At 35.0% G+C, this 22,231-nt stretch overlaps 2 long non-coding RNA genes across 4 annotated transcripts; one reads left to right on the top strand and one right to left on the bottom strand.

Moving 5' to 3' along the window:
* Nucleotides 1–8: 8 nt before the first annotated feature.
* LOC146954871 (uncharacterized) lies at nt 9–1,985 on the bottom strand. Its single transcript, XR_015006985.1, has 2 exons — nt 1,933–1,985; nt 9–188 (listed from the first exon to the last, which is right to left on the bottom strand). It is a non-coding gene; the product is annotated as an uncharacterized LOC146954871 (long non-coding RNA).
* A 4,377-nt stretch (nt 1,986–6,362) lies between these two features.
* LOC146954872 (uncharacterized) lies at nt 6,363–20,935 on the top strand. 3 transcript variants are annotated; one of them, XR_015015393.1, is made up of 9 exons: nt 6,363–6,768; nt 6,869–7,000; nt 12,321–12,490; nt 12,832–12,992; nt 14,334–18,339; nt 18,440–18,571; nt 18,677–18,846; nt 19,188–19,348; nt 20,699–20,935. It is a non-coding gene; the product is annotated as an uncharacterized LOC146954872 (long non-coding RNA). The 3 variants fall into 3 exon arrangements; XR_015015390.1 differs by lacking the exon at nt 6,363–6,768 and having other exon boundaries at nt 6,775–7,000; XR_015015395.1 differs by lacking the exon at nt 6,363–6,768 and having other exon boundaries at nt 6,775–7,000; nt 18,448–18,571.
* Nucleotides 20,936–22,231: the final 1,296 nt, after the last annotated feature.

Raw genomic sequence — 22,231 nt, forward strand, 5'->3', positions numbered from 1 at the left:
TTTACAACATAAAAACTCACAATGAATATCTAATACAACAATGTGCGTTCGTACAATAATAAAGTAACTCGACTTTTCTAAAATATGATAAATGTGTCCTTGCATATCCATATCATCCTGCAGCGGGTACGAACGAACACTTGCTGATATATCCATTCGGCTACTAGCTTGCCATCCAACCTGTTTATCTGAAACAAATAAGGATTGGGATGAGACATAATGTCTCAGTGAGTTCCCCTAAATCCTAGGTTATAGGCAACCTCAGGGGAAACCTACGGTCACCACGTGTCTAAAATACAACCTGCCGGTTGATTATACGTGTGTGGGGACTTGCATACTTAGATGGTCGTGCATACTAGGGCCATCATAGTCTTATCTCACTGTTATAGGCTTCACTTCCTATACGTGTCATGGCGGTCAAGGGAAATCTAAAACCGCAATGCCAAGAATACGCTCTACGTATCGAGGCCTAATTCTAACATAATCATGACACGGTTCTAAACCGGACGATTAGGGGAAACCTAAGATCGTCATCAGCATATCTTTCTCTATTTGCTCTAATGCAAAATACGATGTTTCTAACAACGTATCTTATCTTGCTATCATACTAGTTTTGATGATCTACGTCTATGTTCTACTATTCTTGACGATCTACGTCAAGGCTCTACTATTTCTTGACGATCTACGTCAAGGCTCTATGACATAACATAATATATCTAATAATATGCACAGTCAGATTCATTCATAAGTTAGCGTTTAACAAACAAGCATTATCTGAGTTCATTTTACGGAAAGCCCCGGGTGGAGTAACCCCGAGCGCAATCCCTATCTATCCGATGGAAACCTATCTAAGGTATAACCAACGACACTCCTGCAGTGACGTGCGGGATCCTTACAGCTAACCCCGTTTCACCTAATGGAAACCCCTTGCACCAACCTAGTGTGGATACAAGAGACACGACCACTACATCTTCTTACTAAGTGACATGCGGGTTCCTTACGGCTAACCCTGTTTCACCTAATGGAAACCCCTTGAGCCAACCTAGTGTGGACACAAGAGACATGGCACCTTAACTTTAAAGTCTTGGTCTATAAATGCATGAGTAATAAATCTATGCTAGCTATCTCTTTTACCTCGGATGCCTATACGATCCGACTAGAGGTAAACTATATGCTTGCTTAACTTGCTATGTGAAGAGATGTCTAATCAATTCACGTCTGGCCACACTCGTATGGCACTCTAGTTTCTATACGAAGAGAATACTCTATATCACTTCGCATCTAATCAAGCATACTACTCATGCCTAGCATTCTATTCTTTACTAACTATTCTAGTTCTTGACAAGCTATGTCAAGGCTCTACTTTCATCCCATATGCCTAGTTCTTTGCTACCCGAGTAATTCGGCTAATCTCTCTTGAATCACTCTTGCCATTCATGTTAAGATTGCCATGATTTTCATTTCAAGAATCGTTTGATGTTATGTGCATTGCCTAGATGTTGTTTTGGGGTTATAAAGTTGTAAAACGTTGAAAGAAAAGCTTCGGAATGCACCACGGACCCTGAACTGGGCCAACAGGCCAAAGCAAGTTGGCCAAGTCCAGAGAGCTGCGCTAATAGCTCAGCTGGGGCGTGGCTCATCCTTAAAATTTCGCTATTAGCGTAGATTTCGCTAATAGCGTGGCTCTTCGGGTATGAGGTACAAATTTTCCAATTTTGACCCAAAACTTGTCCAGTTTGATCCTGCAATGCACCATAATCATCCAACAACATATATTGACTTTAAATAACATATTTCATGGCAAACTAACATGAAATCAAGAAGAATTTCTCAGAAGAACATTAGGGTTCTAAATCCCTCATAAACATAAATCAATCCTTTCTAACATGAATTTACACAACCATAGGTAGGTAAACTATATATGGACCTCACCTAATCATGTTTTCTTGCTTTCCTTCAAGATCCAAGCTCAAACCCTAGCTTTTACTTCAATCTTGATCCTTAGCTTTCATCCAAAAACCATGCTTTAATCTTTCCTCCACTAGTTCCTTGCTTGCTAAGCCACCCAAAACCATGCTTGATCACACTAGGAAGAAGTTTGGATGATTTGGAGTGGAGAGAGAGGGCGTGGGTTAGAGAGAAGGAGGAGAGAATTCTCTTCTCAAAACCTAGAGAGAGAAAGAAGAAGAAATTATGAGGTTTCCACCCCAAAATCACTTATATACTCCCTTGTGCGAGATTACTTAAATGCCCTTCATCTTGGTCGCGCTTAACCTGACACTGATACATAAACCCCTGCTTGACTGATATTTCATAAAAACATCTTCCGTCGTACTTGACGTTCTGTAACACTTAATCTCTGATATCTAGCTCATACCTGACTTATGCCATTTATAGACATTTCCATTACCCTTACTTTCCATGAACATTTGTCCTCTGACGCGTATGATGGGTAATATTCCGTTACTGATAAGCGGGATATTACAGAAATATATTATATTCCGACAAGAAGGAAAAATTAGTTGGTGAGTTTTTTTTTTTTTTAATAAGATTTGGTATGTGACATTTTGGACATGTTGAAAAATATGTGTTAATGGAGAAGGAAATTGATGGCAAAAAAGTAAGCACATTGACATGTCTATGGAAGATCCTGAGTAAGTGTTACTGACATTAATTTTTAGACTAAACAAATATTTATATTTGAATATGTTCTGCTCGGTTATAATATATTAATTTATATTTTATGTAGAAGTAGCACGGTTCATTGTACTCTTTGGAAAAGGTTTATATGCCTAAAAGGTGTAATATGAAATAAAATCATATTAGTTACCATGACATCCAAATTTTTAGCTATGTATGTAAGGTAGACGATCTAGTAGCATATTTACATATATAGCAAGCATATAAATAAATGTGGCTATTGGCTTAATAAACAGAATCTAACATAGATTTTGACTTGAATGCATTATTTTCCTAATTCCATACTGTACTACAAGACGTAAAAGTAAAACCCTATTTTTGATAATAAAGATTACTATTTTCTATTAGCAACAAGTAGTAATAGTAAAATGTCCTAATTGTAGTAAATAAACCAATTTTCAAGATGAGCACGCATGTAAATAAACCAATTGTAAGTAAAACCCTATTTTTGAAAAGTAGTGCTTCCTATCGTTATTCAATAAAACATAATCCCTAGAGATGCTCACCGAGATTCGTACATTCTTGTGAAAATACAAGGAGAAAATCAGGAAAATTGGTGAAGTCATTTTGCATTCAAATGATAAATACTCAACAAGTTGTATGTATATATAGACAGTAAAATAAATCAACCTCAATTGGTTTTCAAAAATTCCATGCGTGCTCATTTTGAAAATTGGTTTATTTACTACAATTATGACATTTTACTATTACTACTTGTTGCTAGTAGTAAACAATAATATTTATTATCAAAAATAGGGTTTTACTTTTACGTCTTGTCGTATAGTATGAAATTAGGAAAATAATGCGTTCAAGTCAAAATCTATGTTAGATTCTGTTTATTAAGCCAATAGTCGCATTTATATATACGCTTGCTATATATGTAAATATGCTATATATATCTTGTCTCATAGTTATTTTTTGATGGAATTTATATCTACTCTTATGAAGAAATAGTTCACAAAAGACTGATCTTAAAATATTATTTATTCTGAAGAGACGTAAATAATTGAAGGGACAGAAAAAGGAGATGAGAAGAAGAATATCTCGTTAACACAAGCTGGGGGAGAAGAGAGAAAGAGATATCGACAACTCAATAGAACTCTTTGGTGTGTAGAATGCACTATGGGAGCTCTCTATTTATAGAGAAAATTCACAACTAATAAGTGAGAAACTTTGGGAACAAGTAATACATTATTTCTTTGGCATTACGTAATTCACATATTAGATCTAGTACAAAATATCTCAATTGAGTACCAAAATATATTATATTGAGTACAAAAATATACTTCAAGCACTAAAATATATTAGACTGTCTACCAAAATATTTCAGATTGTGTTCCAAAATATTCTAGATTGCGTTCCAAAATAAAAACTTGGGGACTAAGAAAGAACTTTCTAATAATGATTAAATTAATTATTTAATTGTGCCAAAAAAATTAATTTGCGTTCCAAAATAAAAAACTTGGGGACTAAGAAAGAACTCTCTAATAATGATTAAATTAATTATTTAATTGTGTCAAAAAAATTAATTATTTAATTTATCATTTCCAAATAATAAAATATGAGGAGGGATATATTGACTCCAAGAGTAACTCAAAAGAGTTACTCCAAATCTTAACCCTTCATCTTAATAATAATTAATGGCTAAAATTAATTACTAATAATTCCTAGGTGTGGTTAAATCAGGAGCATTACATAACATCAGTGCAATTAAAGTTAATTCATCCCTTCCCTTTCAACCTTTTTGAGTTTCGTGGCAATGGCACACACACCTTTGCCTAATGAGTCCATTGATATATATTTTTTAGAGATACCAACGCCATTGATTTTAAAATTTCAAATTTTAGAATTTTAATTTTCAATATCATTTTGTTCTTCTCAAATGGAGATATTAATTCTTTTTTAGGTTTTATTTTGATCATCCATGTATTGATGCAATTGCACCATTCATCACTGTCTTGTGGTGGTGTGGAAAACAATCGGTGCATTGAAACCAATTCAATATGAGAACCAAACATCTAAGGAAGCCTACACCAATTTATGAAGAAAAAGAAAACTGTTTGAAAGTCGTTAATTGCAAATTACCAATTTCTTGTATATAATGATTTGTAGCAGTGATAAAATAGTGGAACGGTACTAATTCTTTTAGATTAAAGGCACACATGTTTGTATCAGAATCGATCTCTCCATGTTGTTTGCCGTCGGAATCAGGAAGAAGATGTGAAAAGAACATACCATAGGGATTATTAAGAATCAATTATAGCCATTAATTATTATTAAGATGAAGGGTTTAGATTTGGAGTAAGTCTTTAGACTTACTCTTGGAGTCAATATATCTCTCCCCATAAAATATATATCAAATATATATTTTTTCTCTAGTGCTTATTTCGTTCACATGATTATGTACCCCTATTAGTGGTACACCCCTATTATATAAACAATACTAATGTATGTGTTCCATCCCATGTGGGACTTCCACTTTTTTCAATTTATACAACACTAATTCTACTCAACATGAAAATTTGTGTTTAATCATTTAACTTAATTTCCACACATTTTGCAGCATTTACTGAATCAATAAGCTATTAGTGTATATTATTCTTTTGTTTTACCCATTGAAACTTGTGTAAATTTTAAATTGATTATTCTTATTTTATTTCCAATCTTATATTTATCCTTCATAAGCTATGATCTGTACACGACTATTGTTAAAATTGCAATTTATATATATTGTTCTATTTTATTTTATTATTACTCTTAGTTGAAAGTTGTTTAGTGACTTTCATTTAAAAAAAATGGCGATAGAATCTTTTTATTAACTAAAAGAATGTCAATTGAAAGGTTTTATTATCTTTGTATCTTGAAGTTAAAAACTTAACTTCTTATTGCTGAGCCAACACCTCAACTGTATGTAGTTCTAAGACTTGTTTCTATATTTTCTCATATCACACAATTATTATTCTAGTTGTAGGAAATGTATATGTAGTTTTGCTGGTTACCTTTTAATACACATGTTTGATGGATATTACTTGAGTGACATTGAGCTTCCAATGTCATGCGACATTGACCAATTATAATGTGTCACGTTTCCTCGTTTCTGTTAAAATATAACAAAAAAATAAATCATAATGTATCTGTAGTTTTGGTGGTTACCTTTTCATAGACATGTTTGATGGATATTACTTGGGTGACATTGGGCTTCCAATGTCACGTGTCATTGACCAGTCATAATGTGTCACGTGTCATCATTTATGTTAAAATATATAACAAAAAAATAAATCCTTGTAAAAGAGAGAGAGAAGAAAGTCACATGTCACATTGTGGTTGGTCAATATCAAATGACATTGACACCACAATGTCACTCAAGTGCTAACCCCATGTTTGATACACATATTCTGTAATATCCCACTCGTCAGTAATGGAATATTACTAGTCAAACGTGTCAGAGGACAAATGTTCATGGAAAGTAAGTATGCCGGAGAATGTTTATCCGACGACATCAGTCAAGCACGAGTATGTATCAGTGTCGGTATAAACACGTTTAAGATGAAGGGTATTTTGGTAACTTGGCCACAAAGGGGTATTTAAGAGAAATTGGCCCAAAATATTTCATTATCTCAAACTCTTTCTCTTTCTAGGTTTTGAGAAAGGAAGTTGTAATATCCCGCCTGTCAGTGTCGGAATATTACCGTCAATCGTGCTATAAGATTAATATAAAGGAAAGTAAGTTTATGGAGAACATTATCAAGTGATGACAGTCAAATACGAGCTAAGTCTCAGAGTCGTATTTAACACGCTTAAGATAAAGGGTATTTTGGTAATTTCACACAAAAGGATATTTATTTGATATTTGTCCCAAAATATCTCATTTTCTCCCAACCTTTCTCTCTCTTGGTTGGAAAAGTTTATCTCCTCCTTCTCTCTACTCTCCATCGCCTCTCTTCCTTCTTCTTCTTCTTCTTCTTCTTCTTCTTTTCTTCTTCTTCCATCAATCCTTTCCAAACTATTTCCAAATCATGAAACAAGTTGTGTAAGTTTTCCAATGGTGCTAGAAGCTTGGATTAATATGTAAGTTTCAATTCTTCTCTCCTTTATGAAGTTAAGGTTTTGATTAAGTTGGATTCTTGAATGATCAAGCTTATGTTGTGGTTTGTACATAATCATGGAGGTATATAGAAGCTTGGGTTAGCAATTTTTCCATCTTAAAGCTCATAAAGAGATGTTCAAGGGAAGCTAGGTTTTTGATGCAGAGAAAAGTTGGAATTGGAGCTTAAGCTGGGGTTGTTGCTTAATCAACTAGGTGAGTGTTTCATTAATTTTGAATTTGAGGTTGATTATGTTGTACCTGATGTGTAGGCAGCAACCGCAACACCGCAATTTCAAATAATGACCGGCAACCGCAATTTCAAATAACAACGCAGCCACCGCAACTTCAAATAACAACGAACCAGATTCTGCAAAATAAACTAGAAAAATAAACCTGCAAAATTGAATGCGTTAGTATTAACCTGAGGCGTCACGAAGACTGTCCTTGGAATTTATCCGCCTCAATGTGCGCAAACTCCCCAGGATTCAACAGGTCCTTCTCCTAGTTATGGAGGTTACAGAACAGCAAGAATGATAATTTTATCAGGCAGATGTTTATCTCAGGAATTAGAAAATTGGAGGAGAGGAAAACAAATTTTTCTTTTGTGAGGTAGTTAACTAAGTAGAAAAACCAATTGCTTTTTTATAATACTGATAGCATAAGGGAAAGGAAAAAAAACGTGTCTCTTATATGCCAATACCGTTGCTAACAAATAGCCAATCCTTTACACATTAATAACGTTTTACAAAATTAATGGAAAGAATAAAAAGAGCATATACACGTTAGAAATTAACTCCCTCATTGACCAAGTAAAACAATTAATTTGTGGTCATATCAATATTAAATAAAGATGAAAATTATAGCTTTTGAAATATAATAAATAGTCTAAAAATACAACAATCCCCCACATATTTCAAAAGTTAAAATAAAAGAATAAAAGAATTTTCCTGATTAAAACATCGGTAGATGTAATGCATCGGAACAGTATAGCAAGCTATGGAACCCGTCCTAGACTAGTAAGACTTAACACACAGTGAATTGGTTTAGCAAGCTATGGAACCCAAGACACTTGTTATGTGTTAGAGGTCTCACAGTCACATTACACCCCCACAATTCATGCTATTACGCCGTTGTGCGCTATTAGGCCATGCGCGTGCCTGGTATTCATGAGTGCTCTAGAGACCCGCCACGGTCTCATGCAAGCGGCCCCACTTGACACTCATATAGGTGATTCCATCTAGTGCATGCTCCAACCACACACCACCCATAAGGGCTTATGGTAATCATTAAAAGCTTTTTAAGCTTACCCATCAATTTTATATAGATTAGCACTCTCACATCCAATATCATACACCATAGGAAAGGGACGAAAAATTTCAGTGCTAACAGAACTAACAAGTAACTTGTTTTTCCCATTGAACCTTCTTCATGGGATCTCCAATCACAAAGGTTGGGTTACCATTACTTATCGTTTTCAATTGGCTCAAGTCCCATTCCCCTCGATGTTTCACATATTAATTTCATCCCTAGAGGCTTTGTCAGTGGATCGGCTAGATTCACTTCTGACTTCACATAATCGATCGATATAATTCCATATTTTTGCAATTGCTTTACTACATTATGTCTTAGACGTACATGTCTATTTTTGCCATTGTAAGATGTATTCTTTGCAATAGCTATAGCCGATTGGCTATCACAATGAATTGACACTGATGGTGTTGGTTTTGTTCCTAAAGGAATACTTACCAAAAAATTTCTTAACCACTCAGCTTCACTACCAGTCAACTCTAGAGCTACAAATTCTGACTCCATAGTTGATCTAGCAATTATTGTTTGTTTAGCTGATCTCCATGTAATCGCACCACCACCTAGTGTGAATACATAACCACTAGTAGATTTTGTCTCATCTGAATCAGAGATCCAGTTAGCATCGCTATACCCTTCTAGTACAGCGGGAAATCCACTATATACAATACCATAATTCATGGTACCTTTCAAATATTTCATAAGTCTAGCAAGTGCCTGCCAGTGATCCTGACTCGGGTTATGAGTATATCTACTCAAACGACCTACTGCGTATGCAATATCAGGTCGAGAAAAATTCATCAGATGCAGTAAGCTCCCAATTACTTGAGAATACTGATTCTGGTTAACAGGATCACCTCTATTTTTCACTAATTTAGAGTTAGCATCATAAGGGGTACTCACAGGATTAGAGTCAAAATGACCAAACTTTTTAAGAAGTTTCTCAACATAATGTTGTTGGGATAGTATTATACTATCACCCTTCCTTATGATTCTTACTCCTAAAATAACACTTGCTTCACCCATGTCTTTCATATCAAACTTAGATGAAAGAAAAGATTTAGTTCTGATCACAATATCAATGCAAGTACCAAAAATGAGTATGTCATCCACATATAAGCATATAATAACATGTTCTCCATCCAAAGATTTAACGTAAACACATTTATCAACTTCAATAGAAGAGAAACCATCACTAATCAAAATTTCATTAAATTTTTCATGCCATTGTTTTGGTGCTTGTTTCAAACCATATAAAGATTTAAGGAGTTTACAAACCTTTTTCTCTTGACCAGAAACTACACATCCTTCAGGTTGAGCCATATAAATTTCCTCTTCTAAATCACCGTTTAAAAATGCAGTTTTTACATCCATTTGATGTATAACAAGTTTATAAATAGAAGCTAAAGCTATTAAAATCCGAATTGAGGAAATTCTCGTTACCGGAGCAAAAGTATCAAAATAATCAATGTTTTCTTTTGAGAAAACCTTTAGCAACTAAACGAGCTTTGTATTTATCGATTGACCCATCAGGATTATATTTTCTTTTAAAAATCCATTTGCAACCAATAGTTTTTGATCCTGGAGGTAAATCGACTAAAATCCAAGTTTTGTTTTTGGTAATAGAATCAATTTCGGTTTTAATAGCTTCTTTCCAAAATTTTGAATCAGAAGAAGAAATAGCTTCATGAAATTTTTTAGGCTCATTATCAACAAGATAAATATAAAAATCACTTCCGAAGGATGTCTCTTTTCTTTGTCGTGTACTTCTCCTTAATTCCTCATTAGGACCTTCAAAATTAATTTCTAAAGGTTGCTTAGAGCTACCTTCAGATTTAGATTTCAAAGGAAAAATATTTTCAAAAAATTCAGCATTCTTAGTTTCCAAAATTGTATTGCAATCTAAAACATCACTTTTCAAAACAAGAAACCTATAGGCAGCACTATTTTGAGCATATCCTATAAACATACAATCAGATGTTTTAGATCCTAACTTTCTTTTCTTAGGTTCAGGTAACATGACTTTAGCAAGACACCCCCACACTCTTAAATATTTCAAGTTAGGTTGATGATCTCTCCAAAGTTCATATGGTGTCTTACCTGTAGTTCTATGAGGTATTCTATTTAATAAAAAACATGCAGACAATAAAGCTTCACCCCAAAGATTATTAGGAGCATGAGAACTAACTAGCATAGAATTCATCATTTCTTTTAAAGTCCTATTTTTCCTTTCAGCTACACCATTAGATTCAGGAGAATAAGGAGGAGTTATTTCATGTATAATGCCTTCTTTTTCACAAAATTCATTAAATGCAATATACTCACCACCACGATCAGATCTAACTCTTTTAATTTTCTTATTTAATTGATTCTCTACTTCAGCTTTATAAGATAAAAACATGTCAAACGCTTCATCTTTATGCCTTAATAAATAAACCTTAGTGTATCTAGAGAAATCATCAATAAAAGTCACATAATAACATTTACCACCTCTTGTTGGAGTTTGCTTTAAATCTCCTAAATCAGTATGAATTAAATCAAGCAAATTAGATTCACGTTGCACAGGTGGACATGTCTTTTTGGTTAATTTACATTCAACACAAACATCACATTTATCATGTTGTTTATCACCAAGAGAAATTATACCAAGACGATCTAATTTAAAAACATATGAAGAACTAATATGTCCTAATCTAGCATGCCAAATATCATATGAATCAACCAAACATGCAGAGGAAATATTTTTATTCATAATTGTAGAGATATCCAACACAAATAAACCATTACTATAAAATCCTTTGCCTACAAAGCCCCCACATTTTGAAAGTAAAACTTTGTTTGATTCAAAAGTGACTGTTACACCCGCTTTGCTCAATATAGACACAGACACCAAATTATAACTCATATGAGGCACATATAAAACATTACTTAAAGAAATGGTTTTTCCAGAAGCGAGTTTTAAATCCACTTTTCCTATACCAAGAACATCAACTGTTATCAAATCACTTAAAATGATATGTTCCCTTCCTTTCTCTATAGTTTTAAAAGATGTGAACATATTTTTATTTGCACAAATATGTGAGGTAGAGCCTGAGTCTACCACCCATGGTTTTTCCTTCATTGAAAATATTGTATGAGAAACAACATTCACATGTATATCATCTGTCAAAACTTGTAAATTAAATTTAGAATCGATAGTTTGGTTGTTTCCATCTTTGTAACTATATTGAGCAATATGGTGTCCAATTTTTGGTTTAAAAATTCTATTGTAAGGGCTTCTCAACAAAGCAGATTCCATAATAATAATTATAATAATGTAAATTGAAGCTTAGGAAAGGCAAATAAATTAACGTGAATACTTCTATCTCACAAAGCAAATATAAAACAGACAGAGGTTCACGGCAATTTAGTTTGTCAATTAATTGTTAAATGAAACTTGTGTACCTTTTAAATTAGTCACCCAAATCTTAACTTGCGGTCACAGTTCTAGAGTTAAATTCCAAGATTGTTGTACCTGATGTGTAGGCAGCAACCGCAACACCGCAATTTCAAATAATGACCGGCAACCGCAATTTCAAATAACAACGCAGCCACCGCAACTTCAAATAACAACGAACCAGATTCTGCAAAATAAACTAGAAAAATAAACCTGCAAAATTGAATGCGTTAGTATTAACCTGAGGCGTCACGAAGACTGTCCTTGGAATTTATCCGCCTCAATGTGCGCAAACTCCCCAGGATTCAACAGGTCCTTCTCCTAGTTATGGAGGTTACAGAACAGCAAGAATGATAATTTTATCAGGCAGATGTTTATCTCAGGAATTAGAAAATTGGAGGAGAGGAAAACAAATTTTTCTTTTGTGAGGTAGTTAACTAAGTAGAAAAACCAATTGCTTTTTTATAATACTGATAGCATAAGGGAAAGGAAAAAAAACGTGTCTCTTATATGCCAATACCGTTGCTAACAAATAGCCAATCCTTTACACATTAATAACGTTTTACAAAATTAATGGAAAGAATAAAAAGAGCATATACACGTTAGAAATTAACTCCCTCATTGACCAAGTAAAACAATTAATTTGTGGTCATATCAATATTAAATAAAGATGAAAATTATAGCTTTTGAAATATAATAAATAGTCTAAAAATACAACAGATTATGGATGAATTTCATGAAATAGTGGTAAGCTCAAGTTCTGGTTTTTAATTCATAACTATTTCTATGTAGCTTGAAATTGAATGATTGCTGAAGTTTTGGATTCCTCATTCAATTCCCTATAGTTCGGACACAAATTTTGTATTATTCGGATTTGAAACGAGTTCGGAAAACATGTTTAAAGTTTGGTATTTTCTGCTGGATTCTGGCTGCGGATTTTGGAACAGGGCTTCATTAAAATGGTAAGAACTCTTTCCATGTAACTCTGAATTGAGTGGTTGTTATTGCTGTGGATAGATAACGAAATTCCCTACAGTTTAGACACAAGAATTATTAAATTCTATTAAGTATAGTAGGAGAGAAGTTACCTTCAAGTTTGGGGAAAGTTTCAGTCTCGTTTCTGTACCAATGTCCACTCTTTTGTTAAACTGTACAAATTGGATGGTTAATCCTCAAAACAAAAATTATATTTGGAATCCTGACACCCTAAGCTTTCCAACGAGTGATCGTTTGCTCAAAACCGATATCGTTTGGTATTTTAATTAAATTGTTAAAGTCAAGGCATTGATGCTGGATATTGCAGGGTACGGGTTTTGCATAAGTGAGTCATATTGAATGGACAAGGACTGAAGCAGAGGTCTGAAAATAAGGCTTCTAAGAGCAAGATAAGAGGGTTGAAGGGAAAGCAATGATATGAGCTTTGAGTTGTGGCAAAAGATATTGAGAGAATCAAGAACTTTTATGGTGAGTTCCATAGATAGTTTTCCCACCCTTGGGATTATGTTTTTATCTTGTGAGGATAATATGAATATTAGGAATTTTATATGTTATGATTAGTTACCCAAATTATGCCATGCTTGCTAACTCGTGAATACTTGCTGAAAAGATGTTTTACATGTTTTTATATATTTACTTAAGAATAAAGCAAGTATTTAATATGTTGGTAAAGCGTGGCATGCGAGAGAATAATATTCATTATGTCCAGGTAGCATAAAATAAGAAAGGGGAAAGAACTAGAGCCTCGATATAGTTATCGAGAACTAGATAGTTAGCATAAATTATTTATGCTAGGATGTGAGAGATTGGATATCTTTTCACAAAGAAAGTTAAGAAAGAATCCTAAATATGATAAGACGCGAAGTGTAATCTCTTCGCATATGTTTAAGATAATCAAGCATTATGTTAAGACGTGAATTGATGATTAATCTCTTCACATATGTAAGAATCAACAAGTAAGCATGAAAATGTTTAACCTTTCATGATATGTTTAAGATTAAGATTTATGATTAAAAAATGAATATGTAGGTGACATGTCTCTTGCAATCCATGAATGTATGGATTCAAGGGGTTCTCATGATGGGAACGATTTAAGCCGTAAGGGACCCGCATGTCACTGAGTAAGTAAGATGTAGGTGTTCGTGTCTCTTGTTATCCACGCCAGGGGGATACGAGAGGTTCTCGACCTAAGGGGAACGGTTCAAGCCGCAAACGACACCGAGGGAGTCCGATGTACGTACATCGGTCATGTATGAGATTGTTCTCGGGGTTACTCCACCCGGGACTCTCCGTAAAATGAACTCAGATAATAATGTTTGTTCAACGCTAACCAAGTATGACCCTGACTTTATTTATGTTTATGTTGCAAGCAATGAATTTATATAAGATTATGTTTATGAGCAATAGCACGAGATGCTATTAGACAAGTATAAGATATGAAATAGATCAAGTAAAGAATGTTATGCCGATGACGATCTTAGGTTCCCCTAATCGTCCGGTTTAGGATTGTGTCATGAATATGTTATGTTAAGTCTTGATGCGTTTAACGTATCTTGAGTTAGCGGTCCTAGGATCCCTTGACCGCCATGACACGTGTGATAGTAAGTCTATAACAAGTAAGATGAATTATGACGGCCCTAGTATGCACAACTGTCTAAGTATGCAAGTCCCCACACACGTATAATCAACCGTCAGGTTGTAATGTAGACACGTGGTGACCGTAGGTTTCCCCTTGAGGTTGCCTTTAGCCTAGGATTAGGTGGAACTCACTGAGACATTATGTCTCATCCCAATCCTATTTTGTTTCAGATATCAGGTGGATTAGCAAGCCAGTAGCCGAATGGATGATGCGACAAGTGTTCGTTCGTACTTGCAGCTGGATGGAGTGGATTTTAAAGGATGCTATTATGATGTTTTAGAAAAGTTAAGTTGTATTATCATTGTACGAACGCCCTTGTTGTCTTTTATATTCATTCGAAGTTTTATTGTTGTAAATTTTTAATGTATCCAGTACTAAATTAACGCACTTGCTAGGCTTTCTAGATACGTCTAGTATGGGTGTTACATTTGGTATCAGAGCAGGTCGATTCAGACCGTGCCTTGGGTCATTAAGTTACAACTAAGGAAGTGGGACCATTGGGTTCCAGGTAAATGTTTTAATTGTTGATGTTAGTTGAGCCAGATCAACTCAATTTAACATTCGACGGTTAGAACGGATGCCTGAGAGCTGAATAGGACCAGGAGGAATGAAGTATGTGATGAAGATGATTTGAGAAGGTAGGAACTCGGAGTAAGAATAGTAAGAAACTGATTATGCCAAATGGTGGCCGGTGGGCTAATCCGTTTAAGTATGATTTCTTCGGGAATGCAAGGTTATGTCAAGATGGGTTGATCCGATAACGTTGGGGAAGTTGTTAAAGATATTTTGAATACCCGAAGGTGAAGAATTTGAGAATGTTTAAGAGGGACCGGAAGTTCCGGTAAAAGTCGTTGTTGGAGTAGGACAATGTTATAGAAAGGAAATATATTTATGGAACATAAGTACAAGGCTACAAGATAAGGAGAAGTCGACATATGTGGACGGAGTTAGTAGACTCTCAGAAGTAGAGTTATGTGAATGAGGTTATGGATTTGTAAGCTCAGAGTGGACAGGGTTCTGGTGTTTTGAAAGTGCGATAAGTTGCAATGTAGCGAGGCAAGTTACTCGTAGTAGAATAAGTTAAAGATTTAAGCGAAAGTTTATGTCGTCAGGATTAAGGCATTAGTTTCCGACGTTCCGAGAACTGTATCGAATTAGGTTGATGCTTGCCATTAATATATTATAGAATATTTTACAATAATGGGAATGAATGATATGCATTAGGTTACGTGAGAAATAAGGATTTTATGTAAAGTAGGTTTTTGAAAAAAAAAAATGTTTAACTGAAGAAGCTCACCAATAGCGAACCTGGGGCGAAGTTTCTGTTTTTCTGAAAACGGTCAGTTCGTCTCTAGGGTCTGCAGTAACTATTGGAGAGTTATTTTCGCAATAATATTTTAAGTGATGAAAACCTTTATGACAACAAGTGACGAATGCATATCACACCCTAAGATTTTCAAAGGAAGAAGGCATGAGCAACTATCAACGAAATTGATTTGATTCAAGGTAACTTTGGAAGTTAATGTGTTAAGAGTCAAGATGAGTTTAAACCAAGAATATAGAGGTTCCGGTATATGATTGGACGTTATGGATGTGAAGACATGAAGTAAGAAGTTAGGTGGTGAGGAGTTATGTTTGATCACAAAATTCTCAGGTTTTGTTGGAGTATTAATTACCCCTCGAATCTATGATTTGCTTAATTAGTTTACTAAGGCTCGTTACCATGAAAAATTTTAATGTTTGTGAAATTTATAAAATTTTAGAAAAGATATACGCATACGGGTGATTGGAATTGGTGTTCATGAATTTTAAATGGAATTCCGTAGGTACCGGTTGGTTACAATACATGAAAAATAATTTGAACACTTGGAGCAAGATTTGATGACACTGTTGTGTTATCAACTCGTTCCATGAATTTTATGGTAACGACCGAGACCCAAAATTCAATATTTTATACATATAATAAAGAAACCTCAACACCAATGATCCGTGTGCAAAATTATGAAGTTTTCTTCAAGAAGAAAATTAACGAGCTAGCATTGGTAAGATTAAGCAAAGCATAGCATGCGAGAAACGAAGATGCAAAGTAGGATGTTCAAGAAAGGTATGCACGGTGTGCAATATGAGCATGCTATGGGAATTCGAGATTTGCTCAGGAATAAACTTAAGAATGGTAGTGATACGACAGAAGGTAAATCTACAAGTAAGTATGTAAAGTTCAACTACAAGAAGGTAATATGAGAATACGGCAAGTCTATCATGAGATTCTGTCAAACAAGGCCTCATGAAGAGCAAGTTGCAGAAGTGGATGCCACATGAATGGTATTGAGAAGAGTTCAAGAAGATGATAAAGTATAAGAGAAGGAATGAGAAGTTTCACTCGTATCGATAGAATGGAGTGTTGGCTACAACCAACCGATGGGAATCAGAGAAGCGCAACGGAAGTGAACAGGTTAAGTTGTTAATTATAAAGAAGCTAAATATTGTTATGTGGATCAAGGATCCTACATGGTCTGAGTTATACATCAATATGTGTCTGAAACATACATATAGTTAAGAAGGAATAGAAAAGAATCCACTTTCGAAGTTTAAGAATTTTATCACGGAAGGAATTACGATTCATGAGTTATGTATGATGAGATTCATACTCACCGATGCCATGATGGTTAAATGATGACGATGCTTACTTGAATGGTGCTAAACCAGGATTTTTCAACTTTTAAAGTGAAAATGGGTATTAAGGGACTTGGATATGAATTATTCTAAAAACATGACATTTTCATTTTTGAAACCAATGACACACGTCATAAGTGAATAAGTTCACTTAAGACGTGCGGACTTCCGGACCAACTCGTCAGTGGCGAGCTTGGGCGAGATTCTGCCTTTTCCAGAACATAGAAACTCGCTCTGTGGTTCTGCAGTACCGTTATCGATTTGGATTCAAAATGTTTTCTTAAAAAAAAAAAAATATACATATATTCAATCCAAGGATCTGTATACCAATGTTTATAAGATTTCTTAATGTAAAAAGATAGAACAAGTATCGTTATTATCTAACAGTATGTGGCATGTGAAAGTATGTAATGCACAATGGAAATTAAAGATTGGCGTAATGGATAACAATGTTCTCCAAAAGGTTGTCTGAGACGTACAAGTGTATGTTAAGGATATTCAAGTGCAAATGGTTTTAGTCGGGAAGTTTAGAAGCATGTGAACTAAGAGACCGGCTGTTGAATGTAAAGTATATGGCAGAATTTGAAGTCGCTTATCCATGCCAAGTTATATGAGTTACCGATGGTTTCAAGTGCATGAAATCATAATAAGATCGGAGGATTTTCCTAAGGCTCTGAAAGGAGATTCGTGGAATCGTCTAGTAAGTAATGTAAGTAAGTGATAAGTGTCTCAAGTTACATAAGGAAAAATATGTATGAGCTAAGTGTTTACACAATAAGTTGTTTATGGTGCAATTGAGCACTACAGGGCAAATCTGGATTCTAGTGAGACTCCAGTTGAAAGGCAAATCATGAGTGTCCCAGATAGCGATAAGTTACCCATATAAATGATTTACCCTAAGTAGCTAATATGGATCCGAGATATATGGTACAATATGCCGTAAGAATAAGTTTTGCTCATGATGTTTTAAAGTTAAGTTAAGACTATGAGAAGAATGATTCCGACAATGCAAGAATTATTTCAAAATGTTATGTTTGAACTCGTTACATGTTAAATGATCTCTAAATTTCGAGGACGAAATTTTTTTTAAGAGGGGTAGAATGTAATATTCCCGCCTGTCAGTGTCGGAATATTACCGTCAATCGTGCTATAAGATTAATATAAAGGAAAGTAAGTTTATGGAGAACATTATCAAGTGATGACAGTCAAATACGAGCTAAGTCTCAGAGTCGTATTTAACACGCTTAAGATAAAGGGTATTTTGGTAATTTCACACAAAAGGATATTTATTTGATATTTGTCCCAAAATATCTCATTTTCTCCCAACCTTTCTCTCTCTTGGTTGGAAAAGTTTATCTCCTCCTTCTCTCTACTCTCCATCGCCTCTCTTCCTTCTTCTTCTTCTTCTTTTCTTCTTCTTCCATCAATCCTTTCCAAACTATTTCCAAATCATGAAACAAGTTGTGTAAGTTTTCCAATGGTGCTAGAAGCTTGGATTAATATGTAAGTTTCAATTCTTCTCTCCTTTATGAAGTTAAGGTTTTGATTAAGTTGGATTCTTGAATGATCAAGCTTATGTTGTGGTTTGTACATAATCATGGAGGTATATAGAAGCTTGGGTTAGCAATTTTTCCATCTTAAAGCTCATAAAGAGATGTTCAAGGGAAGCTAGGTTTTTGATGCAGAGAAAAGTTGGAATTGGAGCTTAAGCTGGGGTTGTTGCTTAATCAACTAGGTGAGTGTTTCATTAATTTTGAATTTGAGGTTGATTATGGATGAATTTCATGAAATAGTGGTAAGCTCAAGTTCTGGTTTTTAATTCATAACTATTTCTATGTAGCTTGAAATTGAATGATTGCTGAAGTTTTGGATTCCTCATTCAATTCCCTATAGTTCGGACACAAATTTTGTATTATTCGGATTTGAAACGAGTTCGGAAAACATGTTTAAAGTTTGGTATTTTCTGCTGGATTCTGGCTGCGGATTTTGGAACAGGGCTTCATTAAAATGGTAAGAACTCTTTCCATGTAACTCTGAATTGAGTGGTTGTTATTGCTGTGGATAGATAACGAAATTCCCTACAGTTTAGACACAAGAATTATTAAATTCTATTAAGTATAGTAGGAGAAAAGTTACCTTCAAGTTTGGGGAAAGTTTCAGTCTCGTTTCTGTACCAATGTCCACTCTTTTGTTAAACTGTACAAATTGGATGGTTAATCCTCAAAACAAAAATTATATTTGGAATCCTGACACCCTAAGCTTTCCAACGAGTGGTCGTTTGCTCAAAACCGATATCGTTTGGTATTTTAATTAAATTGTTAAAGTCAAGGCATTGATGCTGGATATTGCAGGGTACGGGTTTTGCATAAGTGAGTCATATTGAATGGACAAGGACTGAAGCAGAGGTCTGAAAATAAGGCTTCTAAGAGCAAGATAAGAGGGTTGAAGGGAAAGCAATGATATGAGCTTTGAGTTGTGGCAAAAGATATTGAGAGAATCAAGAACTTTTATGGTGAGTTCCATAGATAGTTTTCCCACCCTTGGGATTATGTTTTTATCTTGTGAGGATAATATGAATATTAGGAATTTTATATGTTATGATTAGTTACCCAAATTATGCCATGCTTGCTAACTCGTGAATACTTGCTGAAAAGATGTTTTACATGTTTTTATATATTTACTTAAGAATAAAGCAAGTATTTAATATGTTGGTAAAGCGTGGCATGCGAGAGAATAATATTCATTATGTCCAGGTAGCATAAAATAAGAAAGGGGAAAGAACTAGAGCCTCGATATAGTTATCGAGAACTAGATAGTTAGCATAAATTATTTATGCTAGGATGTGAGAGATTGGATATCTTTTCACAAAGAAAGTTAAGAAAGAATCCTAAATATGATAAGACGCGAAGTGTAATCTCTTCGCATATGTTTAAGATAATCAAGCATTATGTTAAGACGTGAATTGATGATTAATCTCTTCACATATGTAAGAATCAACAAGTAAGCATGAAAATGTTTAACCTTTCATGATATGTTTAAGATTAAGATTTATGATTAAAAAATGAATATGTAGGTGACATGTCTCTTGCAATCCATGAATGTATGGATTCAAGGGGTTCTCATGATGGGAACGATTTAAGCCGTAAGGGACCCGCATGTCACTGAGTAAGTAAGATGTAGGTGTTCGTGTCTCTTGTTATCCACGCCAGGGGGATACGAGAGGTTCTCGACCTAAGGGGAACGGTTCAAGCCGCAAGGGACCCGCACGACACCGAGGGAGTCCGATGTACGTACATCGGTCATGTATGGGATTGTTCTCAGGGTTACTCCACCCGGGACTCTCCGTAAAATGAACTCAGATAATAATGTTTGTTCAACGCTAACCAAGTATGACCCTGACTTTATTTATGTTTATGTTGCAAGAAATGAATTTATGTAAGATTATGTTTATGAGCAATAGCACGAGATGCTATTAGACAAGTATAAGATATGAAATAGATCAAGTAAAGAATGTTATGCCGATGACGATCTTAGGTTCCCCTAATCGTCCGGTTTAGGATTGTGTCATGAATATGTTATGTTAAGTCTTGATGCGTTTAACGTATCTTGAGTTAGCGGTCCTAGGATCCCTTGACCGCCATGACACGTGTGATAGTAAGTCTATAACAAGTAAGATGAATTATGACGGCCCTAGTATGCACAACTGTCTAAGTATGCAAGTCCCCACACACGTATAATCAACCGTCAGGTTGTAATGTAGACACGTGGTGACCGTAGGTTTCCCCTTGAGGTTGCCTTTAGCCTAGGATTAGGTGGAACTCACTGAGACATTATGTCTCATCCCAATCCTATTTTGTTTCAGATATCAGGTGGATTAGCAAGCCAGTAGCCGAATGGATGATGCGACAAGTGTTCGTTCGTACTTGCAGCTGGATGGAGTGGATTTTAAAGGATGCTATTATGATGTTTTAGAAAAGTTAAGTTGTATTATCATTGTACGAACGCCCTTGTTGTCTTTTATATTCATTCGAAGTTTTATTGTTGTAAATTTTTAATGTATCCAGTACTAAATTAACGCACTTGCTAGGCTTTCTAGATACGTCTAGTATGGGTGTTACAGAAGTTATCTCGTCCTTCTCTCTACTCATCGCCCTCTCTCTCTCTCCCTTTCTCACCAATTCACCAAACCACCTTCCTTTAATGATTTATGATCAAGATTTGGTTCCTACATGATCCTATAAGAGATTGGCAACTTGGATTAAGCTTGTTTTCCAATTCTTTCACTCACAAGAAGAGATTCAAGGCTAGAGTTTGGTCTTTGGTAAAGCTGGAGGTTGGAGCATTAACTTGTGCATGTTATGGTTTCTTCATGATCAAAGAAGCAGTAATAAACTTGGGTTTAAACTTGATTTCCAATTCCTTCCTCATGTCATAAGATCAAGAAGCTAGGGTTTGGTTGCTCGAGCTTAGATCTTGAAGCCAACTTCAAAAACATGCTAGGTGTGTTCTATAGATAGTTTTCCACCTTTGGGATTATGTGTTTAACTTTGTAAGGAAAACATGAATTCTAGAGTTCTATGTATTGTGATTAGTTGCCGTTTTCATGCCATGCTTGCTAAACATGTAAATACTTGTTATATGAATATTTTTCAAGTATCCTATGATCAATAGAGTTGAAATATACTTTGGGTCACTTGGTTTTGAGGTTTTTGAGCTAAAAATGCCATTTTTACAAGTTCTGGATTGTCACAACTCGTCGGGGCGAGCTAGGACTCGCCATGGCGAATTAGACCACAGAACACATGGTCTATTCGCCTCCAACTTGCCATGGCGAGCTGACAGCACCAAAACATGTTGTTGGCTCGTTCCAGGCAGTTCTTGGCAGTTTCGTGTCCGGTTTCTCAGTGCTGTTTTTATAAAAGTAAACCCCTCAAACCAATGTCCTCTTTGATAATCTTTTAAAAGGCATTAAATGCTCAATATGCCTCATTTAAAATTCATGGTGCTCTATATAAGCATGGAGACACCATAACATTGGAAGCTTGCAAGCAATAATTATTGAGTCCCACTCAATACATTTTCCAATACTAATTTAATAATTGTGCACGTTAGTCTATAACAAGCATGGATAACAAGGGACATTGCATTGGAAAATCACAAACATTAATTGTCATTTCTCCCACGTACATGTATCTGTCAACCTAACTCATTTCTAATTTCTATTCCACAATGCATAACCTCATTCACCCATAAAGACAACAATTTCATTCATCTAAGTTTCTTAACCCTTATCGTATTCACTTTCGGCCACTTTCTTATGAAGACCACCATCCATTCATCATGTTGATGCGAGGATAAGAGAAGACCGGGGTTGTCATTGCCTTTGCTAGATCTT

The sequence above is a fragment of the Medicago sativa genome, chromosome 1 (genome assembly GCF_051527215.1).
Source record: "Medicago sativa cultivar Bolivia chromosome 1, Bolivia_mono, whole genome shotgun sequence".
Lineage (NCBI taxonomy): Eukaryota > Viridiplantae > Streptophyta > Magnoliopsida > Fabales > Fabaceae > Medicago > Medicago sativa.